At 43.6% G+C, this 21811-nt stretch overlaps 1 protein-coding gene across 32 annotated transcripts in view; it reads left to right on the top strand.

The window, feature by feature from the left end:
* Positions 1-21811, top strand: part of PHF21A (PHD finger protein 21A) — a 221043-nt gene that overhangs the window by 118922 nt on the left and 80310 nt on the right. For 2 of the 32 annotated variants that reach the window (XM_089327388.1, XM_070071286.2), the window contains one exon: positions 18668-18797. The exons of the other annotated variants lie outside the window; for them this stretch is intronic. The gene's annotated coding sequence lies outside the window, so the exon portion shown is untranslated. The remainder of the gene's footprint in view (positions 1-18667; positions 18798-21811) is intronic. 32 annotated transcript variants of the gene reach the window in all.

The raw sequence follows: 21811 nt of genomic DNA on the forward strand, positions 1-21811 counted from the left end.
TTTTTTTTTTTTTTTAAGATTTATTTATTTGAAAGGCAGAGTTAGAAGCAGAGGCAGAAAGAGAGAGAGAGATGCCTTCCATCCACTGGTTCACTCCCAAAAGGCCACAATGGCCAGAGCTGCGTCTGTCTGAAGCCAGGAGCCAGGAGCTTCTTCTAGGTCTCCCACGCAGGTGCAGGGGCCCAAGGACTTGGGCCATCTTCTGCTTTCCCAGGCCATAGCAGAGAGCCGGATCTGAAGAGGGGCAGCTGGGTGTAGAATCAGCGCCCATATGGGATGCTGGCGCCCCAGGCCAGGGCTTTAACCTGCTGCACCACAGCGCTGGGCCTCCAGGTATACTTCTTTACTGAGCGTGGCGTCACACAAGAATTTCCTGCAGAACCTTGTGCCCTTCTGGTCTCTAGCTCCTTATAGTTCTGTATGATGTGCTAGTATGAAGTCTGTTTTCTTGTGAGCAAATATGGGTAGATGCTATGGTTGTGAAATCAACATTTGTCTGGCTAGACTCCCCACATTCCCAAACCCACCCCTACTTCCACCTATCAGTTACTTTCAGAAACATACATACACACAAACACAAACACAGAGGCATATATTCTGTCTTAGAAGAAATGATCTTCAAGTTAGGTTGGTTTTTTTTTGTTTTTTTGTTTTTTTTTTTTTGGACAGGCAGAGTTAGACAGTGAGAGAGAGAAAGACAGAGAGAAAGGTCTTCCTTCCGTTGGTTCACCCCCCAATTGGCTGCTATGGCCGGTGCTGCGCCAATCCGAAGCCAGGAGCCAGGTGCTTCTTCCTGGTCTCCCATGCGGGTGCAGGGGCCCAAGCACCTGGGCCATCCTCCACTGCCCTCCTGGGCCACAGCAGAGAGCTGGACTGGAAGAGGAGCAACCACGACAGAACCAACGCCCCAACCGGGACTAGAACCCAGGGTGCCGACGCTGCAGGCGGAGGATTAGCCTAGTGAGTCGTGGCGCTGGCCTTCAAGTTCTTTAAGTAGAAATAATTGGATGGGAATGTAAAATGTCATTTGATCACAAATTTAAGATTTAGTGAAATTAGGTTTTATTATGGTTATGATGCATTTGTTAAAAACTATGTAAAATGCATTTTAGGGTTAAAAGATCTTTTTCAGTTTTGTCTTCAAGGTTGCTTAAAAGTTAAACTTTAGTAACATTCAGAGAGTAGACTAATGACAACTATATAGAGAGAATAAAGTGATTGCCAGGTTTGCGGGGAGAAAGTAGGGAACTGTAGGTCAAAGGATACAAAGTAGTAAGTATTTAATGGACAGGTGGAAAGATCTGATACACAAGAGAGGACTGTAGTTAATAATAGTGTATTGTGTGCAGGATTTTTGCTAAATGACTGCAGTTGTGGGGGAGAGTAAAAGGTGGATAACTGGGATGGTGGATGGGTTACACGAGATGATTTTGTTACATATATGTATCTTATGACATCTTCTAAATGTGCACAGTAAAATTTAGGTTGAAAAAGAGTACGCTAACTAAAAGTAGCTTATGCAAACATTTCAGAGGAAAAAAGAGTGTTTTCCCCATTGTCTCTTTTCAGATTATTATTTTTTGAAAAGCAACCATTGGACTCAGGTTTTAGTTCTTGCTAGTTCACAGAAGGATCTTTTTTTTTTTTTTTTTTTTTTTTTGACAGGCAGAGTGGACAGTGAGAGAGAGAGACAGAGAGAAAGGTCTTCCTTTGCCTTTAGTTCACCCTCCAATGGCCACCGCGGCCAGCGCGCTGCGGCCGGCGCACCGCGCTGATCCGATGGCAGGAGCCAGGAGCCAGGTGCTTTTCCTGGTCTCCCATGGGGTGCAGGGCCCAAGCACCTGGGCCATCCTCCACTGCACTCCCTGGCCACAGCAGAGAGCTGGCCTGGAAGAGGGGCAACCGGGACAGAATCCGGCGCCCCGACCGGGACTAGAACCCAGTGTGCTGGCGCCGCTAGGCGGAGGATTAGCCTAGTGAGCCGCGGTGCTGGCCAGAAGGATCTCTTGATCATAATGTTAGACAAATGTCGAAAACCTGGGAAGATCATGTGGTAAGAATAAAGATCATGCAGTGTCATTAAAATGAGAGAAGCATTCTTGATTGGAGCAAGAGAGCTTATGGAGAGAAAAAGTAATTTTTGAGTGTTTTGGCACATACGTAAAGAAATCAGAAAATAGAAACCCAGAATGTACCTTGGTCCTTTTCTCTGGATGGCAGTTTTCATAACCTGGGATTACAAACCTGCAGTGGCTAATTTTAATGTATGTATTAGCAAGGGGATCTTTGGCTGTATTGTTTGCCCATAGACTGTAACTACTGTATTAGTTGTATATGTCAGGGCTTTCTTCTTGAGAGGGTAGTGCACTGCCTTCTACTTTTGAGAATAAATTTCAGTGAGAAGGGTAATTATCAAATCAGGTTATAGCAGTTTCATTAATAAAATTTTTTTTTTCCTTTCTCTCCCTTCCAGTTTAGGAGTTCATGTTCTTTTCTTGTATGCCTTTGTTGTTATTTCTACTGTGTAACTGCAGCATAGGTGAGGTGGAGTAAAGTTGAAATACTTTAACTGAAAGCACTTCTGGAGGGTATTTGTTGTTTTTAATCTAGGTGCACTGTTGGAAATGACCTGGAATTTATTGCTAAGTTATATAGTTAAGAATATGAGAGTATAATTTAACAGTGATGACTGAAGAATTTTTTGAATTTTAAACTCAAGGAAACTATAGCGTAAAAACAAATCTGTTTTCAGAGTGGGTACTTAGTTGGGTCTCTACAATAGAATATAGTATTGTTTGGTGAAGCTGATATTTGAGGGTGAATCAGTAAATGTGAAGTAGAATTAATCAGTGAAAGACCGTTTCCAGAACATTAACACAGAAAAGTGACCAAAGGCTGAGGGACCAAAATTCATCTGTCGAGTTTAAAGTCAACCTTTATTTCCATGGTTTAGTTCATCATGGCGGATACCAGTCTTTTACAAGCTACATTATGTTACCTTTTTAAAAGGAAAAGATCAGATTAATAAACCATGAATACATAAATGTTGGACTTTGGATTCAGTTTGGAGATCTAATAGGATTTGCAGGTGCATCTAATAATCTGCAGTCACCCTGTGTTGTGTTGTGTTGTCCTTCAAGGATATAGTAATATTCACTAGAGCAAATAAAAAAATCTTAAAATACCCTAAAAGGTAAACTTTTAAAGTGTAAAGAAGTATTTTACCATGTAGACTTCAAAGTGAGAATACAATTGAATCAGGATGCCTTAGGGTATAAGGAAGGAAAACTTACCCCTCCCCAAATCCTTTAGTGCTATTTGTCTTCTTGTTAGGAAAATAATATATGTTTATTGTAAAACCTCCAGCCAACTTAGCAAAGCAGAAATTGCCTGTAAGCTTACCACTCAATTGTTAACATTATTTTGATGTACAATTTTTATTATTTTCTTAGAAATTAATGTGAGATTGATCCAGAGGTATCGAGACTTTCCACTTAAAAGTTCAGGGTTAGATGTATGTGCATGTACTTGAAAGTTGAAGTAATTTTGCATCCTGACACCAAGCAAACTCTTGACAGTAGAAAGTTTTGGGGAAAATTAAGAATACAAATGCACATGTAATTTTTGGACAAGATAACTTTCTTCACTTCCTTTTTAGTTGTATGCCACCAGGCCCCTCCTTAAAAAAAAAAAAAAAAAAAAAAAAGTCCCCAGAGATTTCCAAATCACTCTTTTACAGAATTAGCTACCAGCCTATCCCATAATTCCAGCTGTGGTACACATTAGCGTGCAGTATTATCTCGCTGAAGTGAAGTGAATTCCTTATTAGCAAAGAAAGAAAACTGAAGTTCAGACTACTTTCCCTTGGCATGATACAGGCTATATTGTGGGTTGGGAGTGACATTTCTTAGATGGCCAAAAATGAATTGTTAACGTACTTATTACAAATGAAGAAGTAAAATATTGGCTACTTTGCTTATCAAGTATCTTCCCGATGTGAATTACATGCTGGAAACAGGACAGGGAGAAGATAGAAGTCATTCTTGAAGACGTGTGTCCTGAATACCAATTTCTGGAAAGGGCCTTTCCCACATGGGGGCCAAAGGCGCCTCCTCATAGCTTTCGGCTGTTAGTCCTCTTTTGACACAAGGTGAATAGGGAGTGTCTTTAGCACTTGGGCATTTTGAAGATGTTATGCAGCGCATTTAGTTGATTGGTTTGCTTCCTTCTTGAAAGAGTTGTATGCATTAAAGACTTAATCAAATTGCATTGTATTTTATGTGTTTCCTGTGCAGGCGTCTGCATTCAGGTGTAGGTAGTACTGTTTTGCAGGCCCAGAAAGGGCAGGGTGCTCAGTTGCCTTTATAAAGGCAATTTCTTGGTTGACTGCGAGTGAGTGCAGAATTATAATACTGAAGGCTTAATTTATAAGAGAAAATGCAGGAGTGCAAACCTGTTAAACCCCTTATACATGTATAAATAAGGTCAACAATGGCAGATTAGCATGGAATATTGTCTGATGTGAATAATCATAAAAACAAATTTCCTTGGCCTGTGTATGGTGTACCTGTTAGCACAGAGGAAACTTGTAGAAGTCAGCGCATCGTCTTTGAGATATAATAGAATCAGAGAGGGAAAGCAGAGTGATGTGAGGCAGCTGCTGCCTGGATTGGCAGCCTATTTATAATCTGGAGGCTCGGAGCTCCATGGCTGTGCTGTGTGCTGTGCTCACACATCAGATAGGAAGGATGATTTGCGTGTGTGTGCGTGCCTGTGTTCCTGCTCTCAGACTTCTCATTTTTCACAAAGGGTTTTCTTTTCCTACGTGGAAATGGAGCATGCTAGCAAAAGCAGATTTCTCAGTAGCAAACACTCAACAGTGTCTCCACAGGCCCTCTGGGTGTTTTTCAGAGCTGGGGGAAGACCTTCGGAGGGGCAGGCATTTGAAGCTGTAAGGCCTTCTCGGCATTCTCGGCGAGGCTGGCTCTGCTGAGTGAGTGAGTCATGTGGGACAGAATGTCGCATTTCAGTACCTCTTGGCTATCTGTGCACGTTAGACAATAACGATTGCCAAGCCAACGTGTCTCAGGTTTTTTAATTACGGATTTAAATGCCCACAGGAGTTCTGCTCATATGTTAATTCCACTGTTTGACTTTAAAGGATTTTTTTTTTTGCATTTTCTAATTCAGATTATAAAAGGCAGTCAGCCATTCAATATGGAGACAGTTTACCACATAAACTTGTTTGAGAGCAAACAGGGTAGACGAAAGGTAGCTAAAGCTTTTCTATGTTTTTATTCTAAGAAGGGGAAAAAATACTACTCAGTGCTTTCCTTTAAACTTATTTTAAAGGAACAAAAATAGGTGTATTAATGACAATAACCTTGACACCTGCTTTTGCATAGGATCCGGAAGCACTGGAGTAATATTCTGAGTCCGGGTGTTGCCAGCTTTCGTGTACCTTATGCTGCGTCAGATTGTCTGTCCATGGATTTTCCACCCTGAGCAGTGTCCCCCGTGGCTCATTCTACTACGAAAGCATGTCCTGTGCCATGTCCTTTGCTTGGCTGTTTACAGAACACTTTAATGGAATTTTAATTCTAATACTCATTTGAAACGCTGGGTGTTTTGTAGATATAGCTATACTGAAAACGTGAGAGCCAAATGAAACAGGGTTTTGAATATTCTGGTATTTTGGTTTGTCCTTAGCCCAGATATCTCACCTAACTATGAATAATCAGAAACTGACTTTCTCTGATGCCCCAGATTGATTTTCTGATTTTTCCTTGACGTTTTATTTTGTAAAAATTTCATACATGCAATAAAAGTTGAAAGAATTTTACAGTGAACACCCACACAGTTAAACATTCATCATCTGTCTATACTTGCTTTGTCAACATTTGTCCATGAAGCTATCTTATTTTATTTTTAGCAAATAGGAGTAAAAGGTGTATCATATCTTTAGCTTACATGCAAATGATTCAAGAGAAAAGCTATGTAATTAGGGAGGGAGGGAGAGAGAGAGAGGGAGTGGGGAGAGAGGGGGAGAGAAGAGAGAGAAGAGGAGAGAGAGAGAGAGAGAAATGCAAAACAAGTATGGAAAAGAATCACCATCACTTGGATAATGTGAATGAAAGGTATATAAGACCCCTCTATGCCATTATAGCTTTCTCTAAGCCTGGACTTAAGTCAAAATGAAAATTTGTTTAAAAAATCTGAGATTATGGGCCGGCGCCGTGGCTCACTTGGTTAATCCTCCGCCTTGCAGCACCGGCATCCCATATGGGCGCTGGATTCTGTCCCGGTTGCTCCTCTTCCAGTCCAGCTCTCTGTTGTGGCTCAGGAGGGCAGTGGAGGATGGCCCAAGTGCTTGGGCTCCTGCACCCGCATGGGAGACCAGGAGGAAGCACCCGGCTCCCGGCTTCAGATGGGTGCAGCTCTGGCTATAGCGGCCATTTGGGGGATGAACCAACGGAAGGAAGACCTTTCTCTCTGTCTCTCTCTCTCACTGTCTAACACTATCTGTCAAATAAAAAAAAAAAAATCTGAGACTATAAGACTGTAGTTAATCAAACTGGAATGTCCTCAAGATCCTAGGGAGTCCCTCTTTCAGAGAGGAAGGAAGTCATTGTAGCCAGGGTTTTGTCGTTGTTCTGTCAGGAAGGTGCCATCTCTGCAGCATGTCTGCTCCCAGGGATGGTCCAGGCTCAGCGCCAGGCAGGAGGAGAGGCCCTGCCTGGCTTTCCCTGGGAACCAAAATGTTCATGTGCCTATTGGTCCCATCTTTGTCAAGAAGACATCATAAATTTGGGCAAAAAAATAAAGACGATGACAAGAGAGTAGAAGATTCTGTCTTCATCTGTGGTATGATATTATACTCTGCTGGGAAGTAGAAATTTTTAAAAATAAAACTTGCACATGAGCCTGAGAAGACATTCTTCCTGTTCAGTATACCCTGCCAGGCCTATCTCTGCGGGTAGGCAAGGTGTGCTGACCTTTCCTCAAGTTTCCCAGATGCCCTTATGGAGTTGGTGGGTAGTGTCTTAGCCAGTTTGGTCTGCTGTAATAGGGTCTCACAGAGTGGGGAGCTGTGAACCAGAGTTGTAAAGACCAGGGAGTCTCCACATCTGGTAAGGACCTTCTTGCTGTGTCATAACCTGGTGGAAGGCATCACTAGGGGAGGGAACGTGGTGCTGTGTGTTGGTGGGGAGGGGAGGCTGCAGTCATCCTTTTATCAAGGACCTACTCCCACAGAAACAGCATTAACCTGACTCCTGCCTTCATGACCCCATATCAAGTCTTAGAGGCCCAACCTCTCAGCAGTGTTGTACAGGGGATTAGCAAACAGTGTCTTGTAATGACAAGGTGAAGAAGCAGAATGGAGCAGCTTAGCGTAATGCTGGTCTTGGCAGGAATTGTTTATTGGAAGCAATTTTCAATAATAAATGATGATGGCTGTATAGACTAGTGTAGAAACAGGGAGTCATGATAGAGAACAGAGAAATTAAGGAATCATCAGAACAGTAGGTTCAGTCTTAGAAAAGCACCCAAGTCTTAAACAAGTAGTTAATGTGCTGAAGAAAAGAGAGAAGAGAATCTAAACTAGATAGGTATATCAGAGAAAATTTTAATGTTTTCTGACAAGCCTCGTTTTAATGGAAAAGTCTTGCTTCATAGCAAGTGGAAAGCAACAGAAAGTACTTTCATGGAAGAAAGGGGGCTACCACCAAGAAAAGGAGAAGCAGGGAAGAAGGGAAGGTTTGGGAAGCCCAGACGTGTGCTCGCTTCGGCAGCACATATACTAAAATTGGAACGATACAGGGAAGCCTAGACGTTTAATGGGAGAATGAAGACAATCAGATGATCAGTTGATGGGGCGGAGCTTCCTGCCTGAGTCAGGCCCTGTGGTGAGAACAGGGAACAAGAGGACCAGCCGTGTTGATTGCTCTACATCTGTTACACTGCAAAGCTGGAGGACATCCCCAAATTCCACCTTGTCCTCGCCTTGCCTTTTTTTTTTTTAATATTTATTTTTTTGAAAGAGTTACACAGAGGAGAGGCAGAGAGAAAGAGGTCTTCCATTCTCTGGTTCACTCCCCAAGTGGCTGCAACGGCAGGAGCTGTGCCAGTCCGAAGCCAGGAGCCAGGAGCTTCTTTTGGGTCTCCCACATGGATGCAGGGGCCCAAGCACTTGGGCCATCTTTTACTGCTTTCCCAGGCCACAGCAGAGAGCCAGATAGGAAGTGGAGCAGCCGGGACTCGAACCGGCGCCCACATAAGATGCTGGCACCACAGGCGGCAGCTTTACTCGCTATGCCACAGCCACAGCCCCTGCCCCTGCCTTGCTTTCATAACCAACTGCAGCTAAACCCTCATTTCCCAAACTGTATTCCTGAAAACATTATTGTTGCAACATATTGCAGATTTTCTATGAAAAAAGCACCTGTAATTAGAACATTTTAAGACCTGCTATAGATACTCTGCCTTTCAGTGATTCTTAACACACATTAGTAACTAAAGCCTGAAATTTCTTAGTGAAGAAGTCTATTTATGTGCATGTTACTTGGCAGTTGGCAGATATATTAACCTCTTTTCCAAGAAAACACTTTATCATATCTCAGGGGACACCGATACTCCTCATGTCACAATTTGGGAATGCTGACCTAACCCTTTCTAGAAAGTGAGCAGTTTTCCTTCTTAATTTCCTCACCTGGTTTTGGAAATGGGTTTTTGATAGTCCCCAAGTGTTACCCTAGTCTCTGACATACTTCTAAATCCTTTAAGCCCTCTTGTTCTGTGCAAAATAGCCCTGTGCAGGTCAGATTCACGAAGTGTTCAACAAGAAGGGGCTTGAGTAATTATCTGTCAATCATCCTTTCTGCCAGTCTTCCCCGCTCCTGATAGGAGGTTAAGAGACCACTGCTTATATTAACACCACATCCCTGCCTTCATTCCAACCCAAATAATCCAAACACCTTTAACTTTTCTTGCCTGCTTTCTGGTCTTTTATTATCATCGTTGCTCTTTTTCTGAGTTGTCGAGGTCTGAGGCCTCAGCCTAGATAAACCGTAGTAGAAAGTAACAGCACGTGGTTTTGTTCTGTAAGAGAAAACAACAGACTCATGCATACGAGTGATTAACTCTTAGTTATGTTCCCTCATCTTCTTGTTTTCCTCATCACATTTGTCTCTCTTTGAAGATAACTGTTAACTCTGCTTCTTTTCCTTCCCACTAGTGTGATGCCTGCATTTTCTATTCCCAAGGTAATTTTTTTTTTGTCTTAGAGAAGTGAATTATTCTGTCCCTCCTTAGGAATTCTTGAAATGTGAATTCAGAAAAGATAAGGGGCTCTATTATTTTTTCTTTGTTGTTTTCTTTGCTTTTGAGAGGCAGAGAGAAAGCTCCCATCTGCTGGTTTGATCCTTAGATATCTGAAGAGACTGGGACTAGACTTGGCTGGAACTGGGAGCCAGGAACACAGTCCAGGTCTCCCACTTGAGTGACACAAGCCCAGTGACTGAGTCCTCCCTGCTACCCCTGAGGCTCTGCATTGGCAGGAAGCTGGAGCCAGGAGCTGGAACTGGTGTGGGACATGGGCATGTGTACTTCTGGGTCTCTGTCTTTCCACTGCTTTGTGTGGCACCTTCTATGACGCTTGGACCACTATGAATACAGTTTGTAGACTCACAATATGAGGATGTTTCAAGGAATGGAATTAAAAGATAAATTTATTGTGATACAAAGAAAATTTTGAAGAAGGAAGTGTTTTGCCTAATGGTTAAGATGCCTGCATCCCACATTTGAATAGGTGGGGTCAGTTCCTAGCTCCAGTATCTGACCCCTGCGTCTCGCTAAGGCAGACCCTGGGAGGCAACAGGTAATGGCTCAAATAATTGGATTTCAGCCACCCATTTGAGAGACCTAGATTGAGTTCCTGACTCCCTGCTTCAATCCCAGCCCAGCATAAGGGGAGTGAAACAGCAAATGGGAGCTCTCCTTCTCTCTCTCTTTTTTAAGATTTGATGTATTTATTTGAGAGGTAGAGTTACAGAGAGAGGAAGAGACAGAGAGAAAGGTCTTCTGTCCTCTGGTTCACTCCCCAAATGGCCATGACGGCCAGAGCTGGGCCAATCCAAAGCCAGGAGCTTCTTTAGAGTCTCCCACGTGGGTGCAGAGCCCCAGGCACTTGGGCCATCCTCCACTGTTTCCCCAGGGCGTAGCAGAGAGCTGGATTGGAAGAGGAATAGCTGAGACTCCAGCCAGCACCGTAGAGGCTTAGTCTACTACGCCACAGCACCTACCTCTTTTTCTGTCTCTCTTTCTGACTCTCAAATAATTAATACATTTTTAAAAGATAATAAATTACAAATAATTTTTTGAAATACCTGCCTAGTTTTTCATAATGTGTGTTTTCCATTAACTTTAAAAAAAGATTTATTTATTTATTTATTTATTTGAAAGAGTTACACAGAGAGAGGAGAGTGAGAGAGAGAGGGAGAGAGAGGCCTTCTATCCGCTGGTCCACTCCCCAATTAGCTGCAATGGCCAGAGCTGTGCCGATCCAAAGCCAGGAGCCAGCAGCCTCTTCTGGGTCTTCCACGAGGGTGAAGGAGCCCATGGACTTGGACCATCTTCCACTGCCTTCCCAGGCCATAGCAGAGAGTTGAATTGGAAGTGGAGCAGCTGGGACTTGAACCATCACCCCATGGGATGCTGGCACTGCAGGCGGCAGCTTTATCTGCTATACCACAGTATTGGCCCCCATGAACTTTTTGAAGACTTTGCATATGTACAGATTTCAAAATCTTTGTACCCAAATAAACCTCTTTGATTTCCGCTTTCCATGAACTTTTTGAAGTACCTTTGTGCCTATGGACACAATATTGTATGCTTTTTAGCAGTTTAAAATTTGGTGAGATTCTTTTTAAAATCTGAATAATAACCCCTTCCATATCCAATAGTGCACCTCATAATGATGTTTCAGTTCACAGTAGACCACATATATGATGGTGGTCCCCTAAGGTTGTATGGCTTGATGATGTCACGACTACCTTAGTTTGTGTAAGTATGAGGTTTATATAATGACAAAATTGCTGTGCAGTGTATTTCTTAGAAAGTATACTTGGTAAGTGATGCACAGCTATATGAAATGCTTAGTTTAGTGATAATCTTTTCCAACCATAACCATTATTGTCTTAGCACATCAGCATTCAAAACAGGTAACTTTTAAATTTGGAGTTTGCACCATTGGTGCAGATCCCAAGAGGTAACTTAAGATATAGACAGCTCTGGGTCATGTTCATATTTGAGAAATTTTGTAATTTGTGAAGATAGATAGCACCGAGGAAGGTAATGTTTTATGTACTAGATCATCAGATGGCGCTAGACACAGGGAAGCAGGAAAAGTGAGAATGAGAGCCAGTTGTCTCCAGGACCTGCTTTCCCAGACCCAGCGACAGTGCACGTACCTGGTGGGTCCTCCCGGCTGCTCCCCTGCTGCGGCAGGACAGCTCAGTGTCAGAGCAGATTCCCTGTGCGTGGTGGCAGTTCTAATGAGAGATTGGTTAGCCACGGGATACCAGCAGCTGCTTAGGGAATTCTGGTGTTATCCCCAAACGTGTCGCAGGATCTTACTCTGCACTCCAGGATGTGTGAATGAAATGCCATGTCTCAGATGTCAGGCGGGGGACAAAAGAGAATATTAGGAAATGCCACAAGGTAGGAACTAAATCAACGAAAGCAATCGTAGTCTCCAGCAGAGTCACCCATTTACCGGTGGGCAGTGAGCAGGGAGAATAAAGCAGAGTGGTGAAAACCTGCTTTCACAGGAATGGCTTTGCTTCTCAGAGTTCACCTAAGTCCCTGTCATTTGGGTCAAGCAGGTGCTTCAGACCTGATGGCCAAAAAAGGAAATGAGCATGACGAGTACAGTGAAATACCCTTAAAGGAAGATGAATTGAGATGTTGGGGCCCTGGTGGTAACATTATTAGGGGCCCCGAAAGTCCGCACCCTGCTTTCTTGCTTTCTTCATGATCCTTTTCTACCTGGGCATAACTTCTACCTGAGCGTAAGTACTTCAGTATCGTGTTACCATTTCTAGAGCAGAATTGCTGTTTAACTCTCAGAAGTACAAAGACAAAAATGAAAGAGCTAGTCAAATCTAAACAGAAGCTTAATGGGACTAGATGCCTTGCCAAGGTCGGAATGTACTTTAATTTCTGAAGTTATCTAAAGTTAATGCAAATGTCAAACATTTGTGTTCTGACAAAATTTGTAAAATAAGGGGCCAGTGTTGTGACACAGCAGGTTAAGCTACCGCCTGCGATGCCAGCATCCCTCCTTTGAGTAGACTTTGTAGCACTGTTTGGAGCCCCGGCTGCTCTGCTTCTGATCCAGCTCCCTGCTGATGCACCTGGGAGAGCTTCAGCCTGGCTTAGCCCCAGCTGTTGTGATCATTTGGGAAGTGAACCAGCAGATGGAAAATGTCTCTTACCCCTTCACTCTGTCACTCTGCATTTCTAATAAGTAAATCTTTAAAAGGAAAACAAAACAAAACCTTGTCATGGTGAGTAAAGAGCAATGTTTTTAGAAGATTTATTTATTTATTCATTTGAAAGAGCCACAGAGAGGGAGGAGCAGAGAGAGAGAAAGAGAGGTCTTCCATCCACTGGTTCGCTCCCCAAATGGCCATAACAGCCAGGGCTGAGCCAGGCCAAAGCCGGGAGCTTCCTCCCGGTCTCCCACATGGATGCAAGGGCCAAAGGACTTGGGCCATCTTCCGCTGCTTTTCCAGGCACATTAGCAGGGAGCTGGATTGGAAGTGGAGGGGCTGGGATTCAAGCTGGCACCCATATTGGATGCCAGTGTTGCAGGCGGACAAGAGCAGTTTTGTGGCATAAAGTAATATACCTCATAATCCCAATCCCCGCAGGATGGCAGAGTGTCTTTAAATCCCTTTGATCAGAGGTCCCTCCTTTGAGCAGACTTTGCCTGGATTGGCCATGGTTGGGCGCTGTGTGGGCCTGGTTCAGTTTTACCTAGTTTGTAAAAGACCCCTGTATTTTTTGGCGCGGCATCCGTGCTTACCAATGAAAGTTAGAGTCTAGATCTCCAGTGAAAAAAATTCAGAAGATTCATTCGATGTGATACTTAATTTTGATGTGACTTTATTTGAAACTCAGATTTCAAGCTCATCAAAAAATACCTCTCCTGCCAAGTTAAAAAGCTGACGGTCTTTCCCCCTATCTCCTGGAAAGCATTAAAAAGCAGGTTTTTTTTTTCCCTCTTCAGAGAAGATAAAGCAAAAACCAATAACTGAAAAATTAGCATCCTCGAAAGTTCAAAAATGGAGTCTGTGAGTTTCAAAGGCTCCAAATTAAAAAAAAAAAAAAAAAAAGATTAGGTTTCCAGAATGGGAAAGGCTTATTTTATTCTCCCCTTCTTTTTCTTGCCTTATTTTTGACCAAATGAGTTTGTCTTTAAACACAATTTTAGCTTCTTCCATGATTTGTGTGTTCTTGCTGCTTACAGCGATGATACATTGATTTTGTATTAAAATGTCTTGCACTGGGTTGCATTACCCTGAGATGTTATTTTAGAGATTGGTGATGTGCATCTGTGAGAGTGTGTCATGGTATGCAGTAAGCAGTGCCATTAAGCGAGTTATCACCATCTGCTGCTACCTGCAGTCATTGCCGGTACAGCAGCAGCATTTTTTTCTACAACCGTTAATTGCTGTCTCAGTGTTCTTCACTTTTTTAAAAAAAAGTGATGTCCATGTCAGGGTTTTTGTTCATTTTTACCAAATTGTCTTTTGCCAAGTCATGTGATATATACTTGTAATGGCATGGAATTCCTTCTGTGAGAAATTGAATCAAATGGGTTAGTGGGACTTAAAAGGCATTTGAATGGACATATAAATTTAATAATGCATAGACTGCTATTTAAGGATAGCTGTTTTCTCAAAATTGATAAGAGATGAAGTCCTCAAACAATTTTCATTATATTTTAGGAGAAGTTTTTAAATTTTCCTCTGTAGATTTTCCCACATGGGCAGAAACCCTGGTGGTTACATGGTAACACTATGCATTTCGCTGAGGATGGACTGCACCTGAGCCCAGGCCGGAACGCTACTCAGCTCACAGATCATTAGGGCATTCTGAGGAGGGACATTTTAATACTTTCATAAGGAAGCTTTTAAGTACAGCTTTTTTCAACCCCTACAGCTAGTTAAGAGTAATGAATTTAACTGAAATAGTAATTTTCTTTCTGTGCCCCAGTTGAGAATACAAAGTTGAAAAGGCAAAGTACAATAACATGCAATTTGGGCAGCTAATTAAATTGTACTTTTGCTATTTGATAGTCTTTTCTGTTGAACCCTGGTTTATTTTTAAAGTAAAGATTAGTTTTTCCTATCAGTCTACATATTTATAATGAACATTTTCAGGGACAAAACCATTTGCATTTCAATTTGTATGATTTTTGTTAATTTCGCAGACATCAGAAAGACAACGTTATAAGTAAGGATAATGATCACTTTCCCAGTTTGTTTTGTTTTGTTTAAGGGCAAATCCTGAAATGCTGCTTATAAATATGGAGCTATTTCTTGTAGGAGTTTCATCTTATCAGACAGCTTCATGGAGTACCACCACCAAGAGTGTTATCAGTCCACATAGCAAGATCAGGAAGAGAACACATTCAAGTATTGGTTGCAAAGAGCAGTCTGCAGTCCTGTTAGCTTTCAGTATGCTGTAATAACCTCCGCCTCCTTTTGCCATTCTGAGTACTTTAAAAAAAAATCTCATTTTTCTTTGTCCTAGAACTATAAGAAGATAGCAAATGTACCCTCTAAAAATTATCACGTGTACATTTTATGGACTTGCCATTCTCATTAAATTTTTCTTCTGTATACACATATTTATTTAATTTTATTTTGGCTGATTTTTATAGACATCATGATATTTCATCTCTAGAAATTTCAGTGTTTATCTTAAACATATTCACAATACAAGGGTCATACTCAGAAAATTAAAATTGGTATTATACTGTTCTCTAATAGAGTGCATCTCAAACGATGGTATCTGGGAAGCAGACATTCAGCATAGAGGTTAAGATGCCTGAGCCCAAATGGGAGTTGCTGGGTTTGATTCCCAGCTCCAGCTCCTGCTAATGTAAACCCTGGGAGGCAGTGGTGATGGCAGTAGTGAGTGGGTTTCTGTCCTCGACATGAGAGACCTGGATGGGGTTCTTGGCCCTGGCCCAGTCCCAGTCATTGTGAGCATTTGGAGAGTGAACCAGCAAATGGAAGATCACACTCTCTCTGTCTCTCCTCCTCTCTAAAACTCTGCCTTTCAAAAAAATAAAAATGAAATCTTTAAGGAAAAAAAAAAAAAAACGGGCCGGTGCCACAGCTCACTAGGCTAATCCTCCGCTGCGGCGCCAGCACACCGGGTTCTGTCCCGGTTGCTCCTCTACCAGTCCAGCTCTCTGCTGTGGCCCGGGAAGGCAGTGGAGGATGGCCCAGGTCCTTGGGCCCCTGCACCCGCATGGGAGACCAGGAGAAGCAGCTGGCTCCAGGCTTCGGATTGGCGCAGTGCACCTGCCGCAGCGGCCATTTGGGAGGTGAACCAATGGAAAAACATTTGAGTACTGAGTGTTGTGGCGCAGAGGTTAAGCCGTGGCTTGGGATGCCCACATCCCATGTTGGAGTGCCTATTTTAAGTTCCTGCTACTCTGTACTTTGTATCTCATTTCTTGCTAATGTTCCTGGGAGGCAGTGGATGATGATAGATGATGACCCAGATCCTTGAAATGCTACCCCCTGCTTGGGGACCCGAATAGAATTCCTGGCTCCCAGCTTCAGCCTGCCCCAGCACTAGTTGTTGAAGGAGTTTGGGGAGTGAACCAGCAGATGGAAGGTACCTCTTTCTCTCTCAGACTGTCCCTTTTTGTACCTTTGCCTCTCAAATAGATTTTAAAAAAGATTTATTTTATCAATTTGAGAGGCAGAGTTACAGACAGAGGGAGCAACAGAGAAAGGCAGGTCTTCCATTCACTGGTTCACTCCCCGAGAGGTGGGCTGATTCCAGGCTAGGAACCAGGGACTTCTTCCAGGTCTCCCATGTGGCTGCAGGGGCCCAAGGACTTGGGCCGTCTTCCATTGCTTTCCCAGGCCGTTAGCAGGGAATTGGATCAGAAGTGGGGCAGCAGGGACTCAAATCAGCCCCCATATGGGATCCTGGCACTTCAGGTGGAGGCTTAACCTACTATAGCACAGCACCGACCTCTAAATAATTTTTTTTTAATATCTTTTGAGTTCTGAAAATAGCAGAGGGTTGAAGGAATGTATATACTGAGAAGTACGGTACAGTGCTGAGGGCCTTGAGTACCTGACCTGGGAGTTTAGGCTTTTCTCCAGGTTTGCTAGGGAGCGTCTAAGAGAAATGACATGGCGAGATGCTTTGAAAAAGGTTGTTGTACCAGGAGAAGGATCTGAAGGATTTAGATGGAGCAATGCTAGTGATAAGGGTGTTGTGATTTGTCCTGCTGCTAGGTCTGAATTAGGGTGGGGGGTGGTAGCAGTGTGAGGAAGTGCCAGGACTGATTGGAGGTAAGGAGTGAGGGCGAGTTGGAGTGATTGTGCCAAGGATTCCCTCCTTGAGCTGTGATCGTGTCATCAGGAGGGGAAGCTGATGGTGAGTGTGGTCAGGGCAGGTCAGATTGGAGGGGTCAGTGGGACAGAGAGGAAGGTTTACCATCTCACAGAAGTGCGGGCGTGGCGTTGCAGGAGAGGCTGTGCCGACACAGGCTTACGGACCTTTACTGCGTCCTGGGCGCTGTCCCAGGTACCAGGTGCTTTTCGTGTGTTACCTCGTCAGATCTTTACAGCAGCCCTGTGAGCTGGATGCAGATACGCTCATTTCAGAGATGAGGGAACACACTGAAGTCAGTTAGCCTACGTGAGGTCCCACAGCTTGTGGTGGGGGCCAGAGTTCCAGCCATCTTCTGTGGGCTTCTGCTGCTCCTTGAAGGAGGTAATTGCCGTGTTGGGATTGAACGTAGTTATCCAGGAACAGGTATGGACAGAGAAAAAAAAAAATGCATGGACAGAAACTTGGAAAAGCATCAGAATATAGAAAGGTCTTAGAAGGCGCTTTCATGGCCATAGGTAAGAGTCAAGTAATAGTGACAGGCAAGCAGAGTCTGAAGAACGTGGCCAGTAGTGCAGTTCACAGAGAGAGGTAAAGAAAGGCAGAGATTTGTGTAGTTCTGATGGAAGTAGGTAGGTGATCACACACAGGTGAATAGTAGGTGAGGATGAAGATGGCAAGACGTTCAGGCAGGGCCTGTAGCCTGGCAGTGGTAATGAGCAGCTTAGATATAGGGATTGTCAAGGTCAGAAGAAAGAGGGTCTGGTGTGACAGAGAGCCCAGTACCGGGGTCCCAGGAGGGGCAGTGGCTAGTAAAACCGTGACTAGCAGCTAGTCATCACTTGGAAGTCTAGATGGAGTGCAGGACCTGCAGGGTCTAGTTTGCTTCTTACTTTTATGCATGAAGTTTTAACGTTAATGTTCCACTGATGAAGCTTTTGGACTTTGCTTTTTGTTTTTAGTACATTGCTTGTACAGTTTTGCAATGCAAAGAAAGCAAAAATTAAGAATGATTCTTTTATCTTTTCAGTTCATCAGTAAATAAAAACTGGCCTAAACTCCTCAGTGCCAGGCTCATGGACTTCCACATATTATACTGTAAGGGAATTTTGTTAGCTAAATACAACAAATGTATTCTGCAGGAGTCAGAGAAGAAGGATTTCAGCCAGAATTCTTCCATGAATTAGGAAGTGTAAAGCAATGCTCAGTACCGAGTGGGAGACAATGTGAAATGTTTGACTTCTAGAGCCAGGAGGTAGCTTAGAACTCACTGATGTTATTTCAACAACCAATTGATCAGACACTTAACAGCCACCCTACCACTAGCAGACTGAAAAGTGAGGTTTCTAATTGAAAGTTAATTGCTGCCCTCAAGGAGCTAACAGTCTAGCTGGGAGATCAAAGCACCCAGAAACTTCTTCGAGATGTGGGGATAGAAGGGCAGAGAGAACTGTAACTTGGTAGGTGTCTGGTTTCTTCTGATCATTTGATAGAGAGAGAGAGAGAGGGGGAGAGAGAGAGAGAGAGAGAGAGAGAGAGAGAGAGAGAGAGAGAGGAGAGAGAGGGAATGTTTTATATGGAGGAGATTTGAGTGCTGCTTATTTATAGTTGGAGGAGAAAGCTGGTGCAGAGGGAGATGTGTCCTGCGCACTGCGTAGTTCCTTCTGTGGCTCCAGTGCCCTCATCAGTCCAGCCTCCCAGATCGGCTCATGGTGATTATCCCCAGTGCACTGGCAGGGCTGGGAAGGTAAAGGAGAGGGGACAGTGGGTTTCCAAAATAAAGGGAAAAGAATGGCACAGACATATATTATTTGGACTTCTTGTTTAACTTCTGTGGCCATGGCTTTGCTCACTGGCTCAGGAAAACTGTTAATTCTTCCAGGGCAAAGAACCGTTTTGTTTTGTGGTTGTGTTGATTTGCAGTATTATGGATTGCCAAAAGATAAGACCCCAACAAATGCACTCTGGAGCCACATATACTTTAATTTTGAGTTATCCGTACCACTATTCCCCACAGTACTGTAAAGCAGAAAGGAATGCAAGCGTTAGAATTGGGAGACAGATTTGGATTCTGGCTGTGCCACTTACCTGTGTGATTTTCGACAGATCACTAAATTTCCTTGAGCTTCCCTCCATTCCTCTGTAAAGTAAGTATCTTTATGGGATTATAATGGGATACAGTTAGCATAATTTATTTAAAAGAAAAGTCTTTAAATATACTGCGTATGTATTTATTTAAAGGATAAGGCTCTTTGTACACCATAATGTCAGTTGTATTTACAGAATGCTGACATTTTTTAAATCACCACTGTTAATTTTCCTTAGAAATGTTCAAGAAACTGCTTCAAGGTATACATCAGAAGAGAACTTTAGCTTTTGTCCTTAAAAATTTATAAAAATTATTTAATTTGAAAGGCGGGGGAGAGAGAGAGAGATCTTCCATCTGCTGATTTATTTCCCAAATGCCACAATAGCTGGGTGAGGCCAGACTGAAGAGTCAGGAGCCCAGAACTCAAACTGGGTCTCCCAGGTAGAGCAAGGACCCAGGTGTTGAGCCTTCACTTGCTGCGCATTTGCAGGAAGCTGGGAGCTGGAGGACGCAGTGCCTGAACTCGAGCCCAGGCACGCCCATATGGGTGCAGGTGTCTCAGAGTGGCATCTTAGCCACCGTGCCAAATGCCCACTTCGACGCGATCATTTCTGTTTTTGCAATCGACTCTCAAGGTAGATGTATTTCCCTTCCCTTTCTTTTAGTATGACATTAAGTGTCTAAATGGATGTTCCTCAGACTTCCCAAAATTTTAAAGTTCCTTCCTGGAACCAGGAACAATCTTTTGTTAGAGGTTGGATAAAGTAGGACACCTACTTAATAAAACACTGTGAAGTGACCGGTGGCCTGTCCCACCACTTGAAGGAAGGCACTGAGCGAGTAATTGCATGGGTCAGAAAAATGTAAGATGGTGGAAGAGTTACACTAAATGAGATGACCTTTATCCTCAAGTATCATACTTCTCGGGTCAGAAGACGAATTAGTACACATGGAACACTTAACAAGCAGAGCCTTTGCTATGTAGGAGGTAGGAGGACCATGTTCTCGGTGACCAGACTGTCCCAGTTAAAATCACGCTCTGGCTCTACCTCATTTACCTTTGAACCTTGGAAAGTTACTTTGCTTTTTTCAGTTTCTCCATCTGTAAAATGGCATACTAATCATACACATCTCCGGGACCGGTGCTGTGGCATAGTGGGCTTAGCCTCCATCTGAAGCACTGGCATCCCATATTGGTGCCAGTTCTAGTCCCAGCTGCTCCTCTTCCTATCCAGCTTTCTACTCTGGCCTGGGAAAGCAGTACAAGATGGCCCAAGTCCTTGGGCCCCTGCACCCATGTGGGAGACCCAAAAGAAGCTCCTGGCTCCTGGCTTTGGATCGGCCCAGCTCCGGCTATTGTGGCCACTTGTGGAATGAACTAGTGGATGGAAAACCTTTCTCTCCGTCTGTAACTCTACTTCTCAAATAAATAAATAAATATTTTTTTAAAGTACCCATCTCACTGGATTGCTTTGAAGATTAAATTTTGCAATACATAGTTAATGTGCTTAGAATTATGTTTGCCATATAGTAAGTACTGAAATAAATGTAGCTGCTACTATGGTTATATGTTGTTAAATTATATAGTTCAGACACTTGGTATAATACAGTTTCAGAGTTCATTCTAGGCAAGCAGAGCCAAGGAGAGTTCTGTGGAGGAAGTGGGACTTAGCAGACAGCACGGCGGTAGAGAAAGTACTCCGGGACCAGGGAGCTATCGTCAACAGAAGCTTAAAGATAGGAGCCAGTTTGTTTGATTCACAGAGCAAGGAAGAAACCAATCTGATTGTAGGAACTGATTAAGGTAGATTCACGTTTGTTTACTTAAATCTACCAAAAGCATATTACTTGAATTTATTTGTGTGAGGCATAAAAACATAAATTTCATGACCATTTTCCTTTTCCATGTAAATACACTGGATCTCAGGAAGGTGTGGTCAGGGCTTCACTAGTCCCTCCTCTACTGTGCGTGTGGCTAGATTAGACAGTCAGCCCAGCCAGTCAGGCGAGGTCCTTTTCCCATCTCCTTGACCCATGGAGTAGCTTTCAGGCCATCGGCACTTCTCCAGTGAAGCGAATCTGGGTCAGGATGAGATGCAAGCTACCCTTTTTCCCGACTCCTCCAGGAAAGCAAGGGAGGAATGTTCATGAAATGCAATGCATCTTTTCAGAACCCAGGCCATGTGTGGTCCACAGTGGCCTGGATGTGCTTCACAGTGTGGAACTCTGCTCTGTATTTTCTTTAATATGGACACACACACACACACACACAGTACAAAGGAAAACTCCCATCGAGGTTCCCACCAGTGTTGCCAGTTTTTATTCCACACTTGGATATCATATACTACTAGTCTGATATTCTACCTGGTGGAGCACATGTGGGTGGAGGGTGTGTAAACATACACATTGTAAAGGAAGAAGCTGAAATGCTGAGATGAACCTGCCCAGATAGAAAATGAAATAGTTCGCAGGCTGCTTTCCTGAGCTTCCCTCTGTGTGGATTACTGCTTCCCAGTCCATGGGCAGAAAAGCATCGGACACAGTTTACTTGAGTTTCCTTTCTGTTCTGACTTGGAACATGGTAATTCCACAGAGCATGTGGAGTTTTCAAGTTGAAGCAGAGATGCTGTTAAGAATGTAAACAAGGCCGGCGCCGCGGCTCACTAGGCTAATCCTCCGCCTTGCGGCACCGGCACACCGGGTTCTAGTCCCGGTTCGGGGCGCTGGATTCTGTCCCAGTTGCCCCTCTTCCAGGCCAGCTCTGCTGTGGCCCGGGAGTGCAGTGGAGGATGGCCCAAGTGCTTGGGCCCTGCACCCACATGGGAGACCAGGAGAAGCACCTGGCTCCTGGCTTCGGATCAGCGCGGTGCGCCGGCCGCGGCAGCCATTGGAGGGTGAACCAACGGCAAAGGAAGACCTTTCTCTCTGTCTCTCTCTCACTGGCCACTCTGCCTGTCAAAAAAAAAAAAAAAAAAAAAAAAGAATGTAAACAACGGAATAGCACTGATTATTGTGATAGATCCTGCACTTTATTAATGAGTCTGACATTCCACTGAAGAGTAAGATGGAGAA

Source organism: Oryctolagus cuniculus, chromosome 1 (genome assembly GCF_051225735.1).
Source record: "Oryctolagus cuniculus isolate XC-2025 breed Fujian yellow rabbit chromosome 1, ASM5122573v1, whole genome shotgun sequence".
In the NCBI taxonomy this organism is placed as follows: Eukaryota; Metazoa; Chordata; class Mammalia; order Lagomorpha; family Leporidae; genus Oryctolagus; species Oryctolagus cuniculus.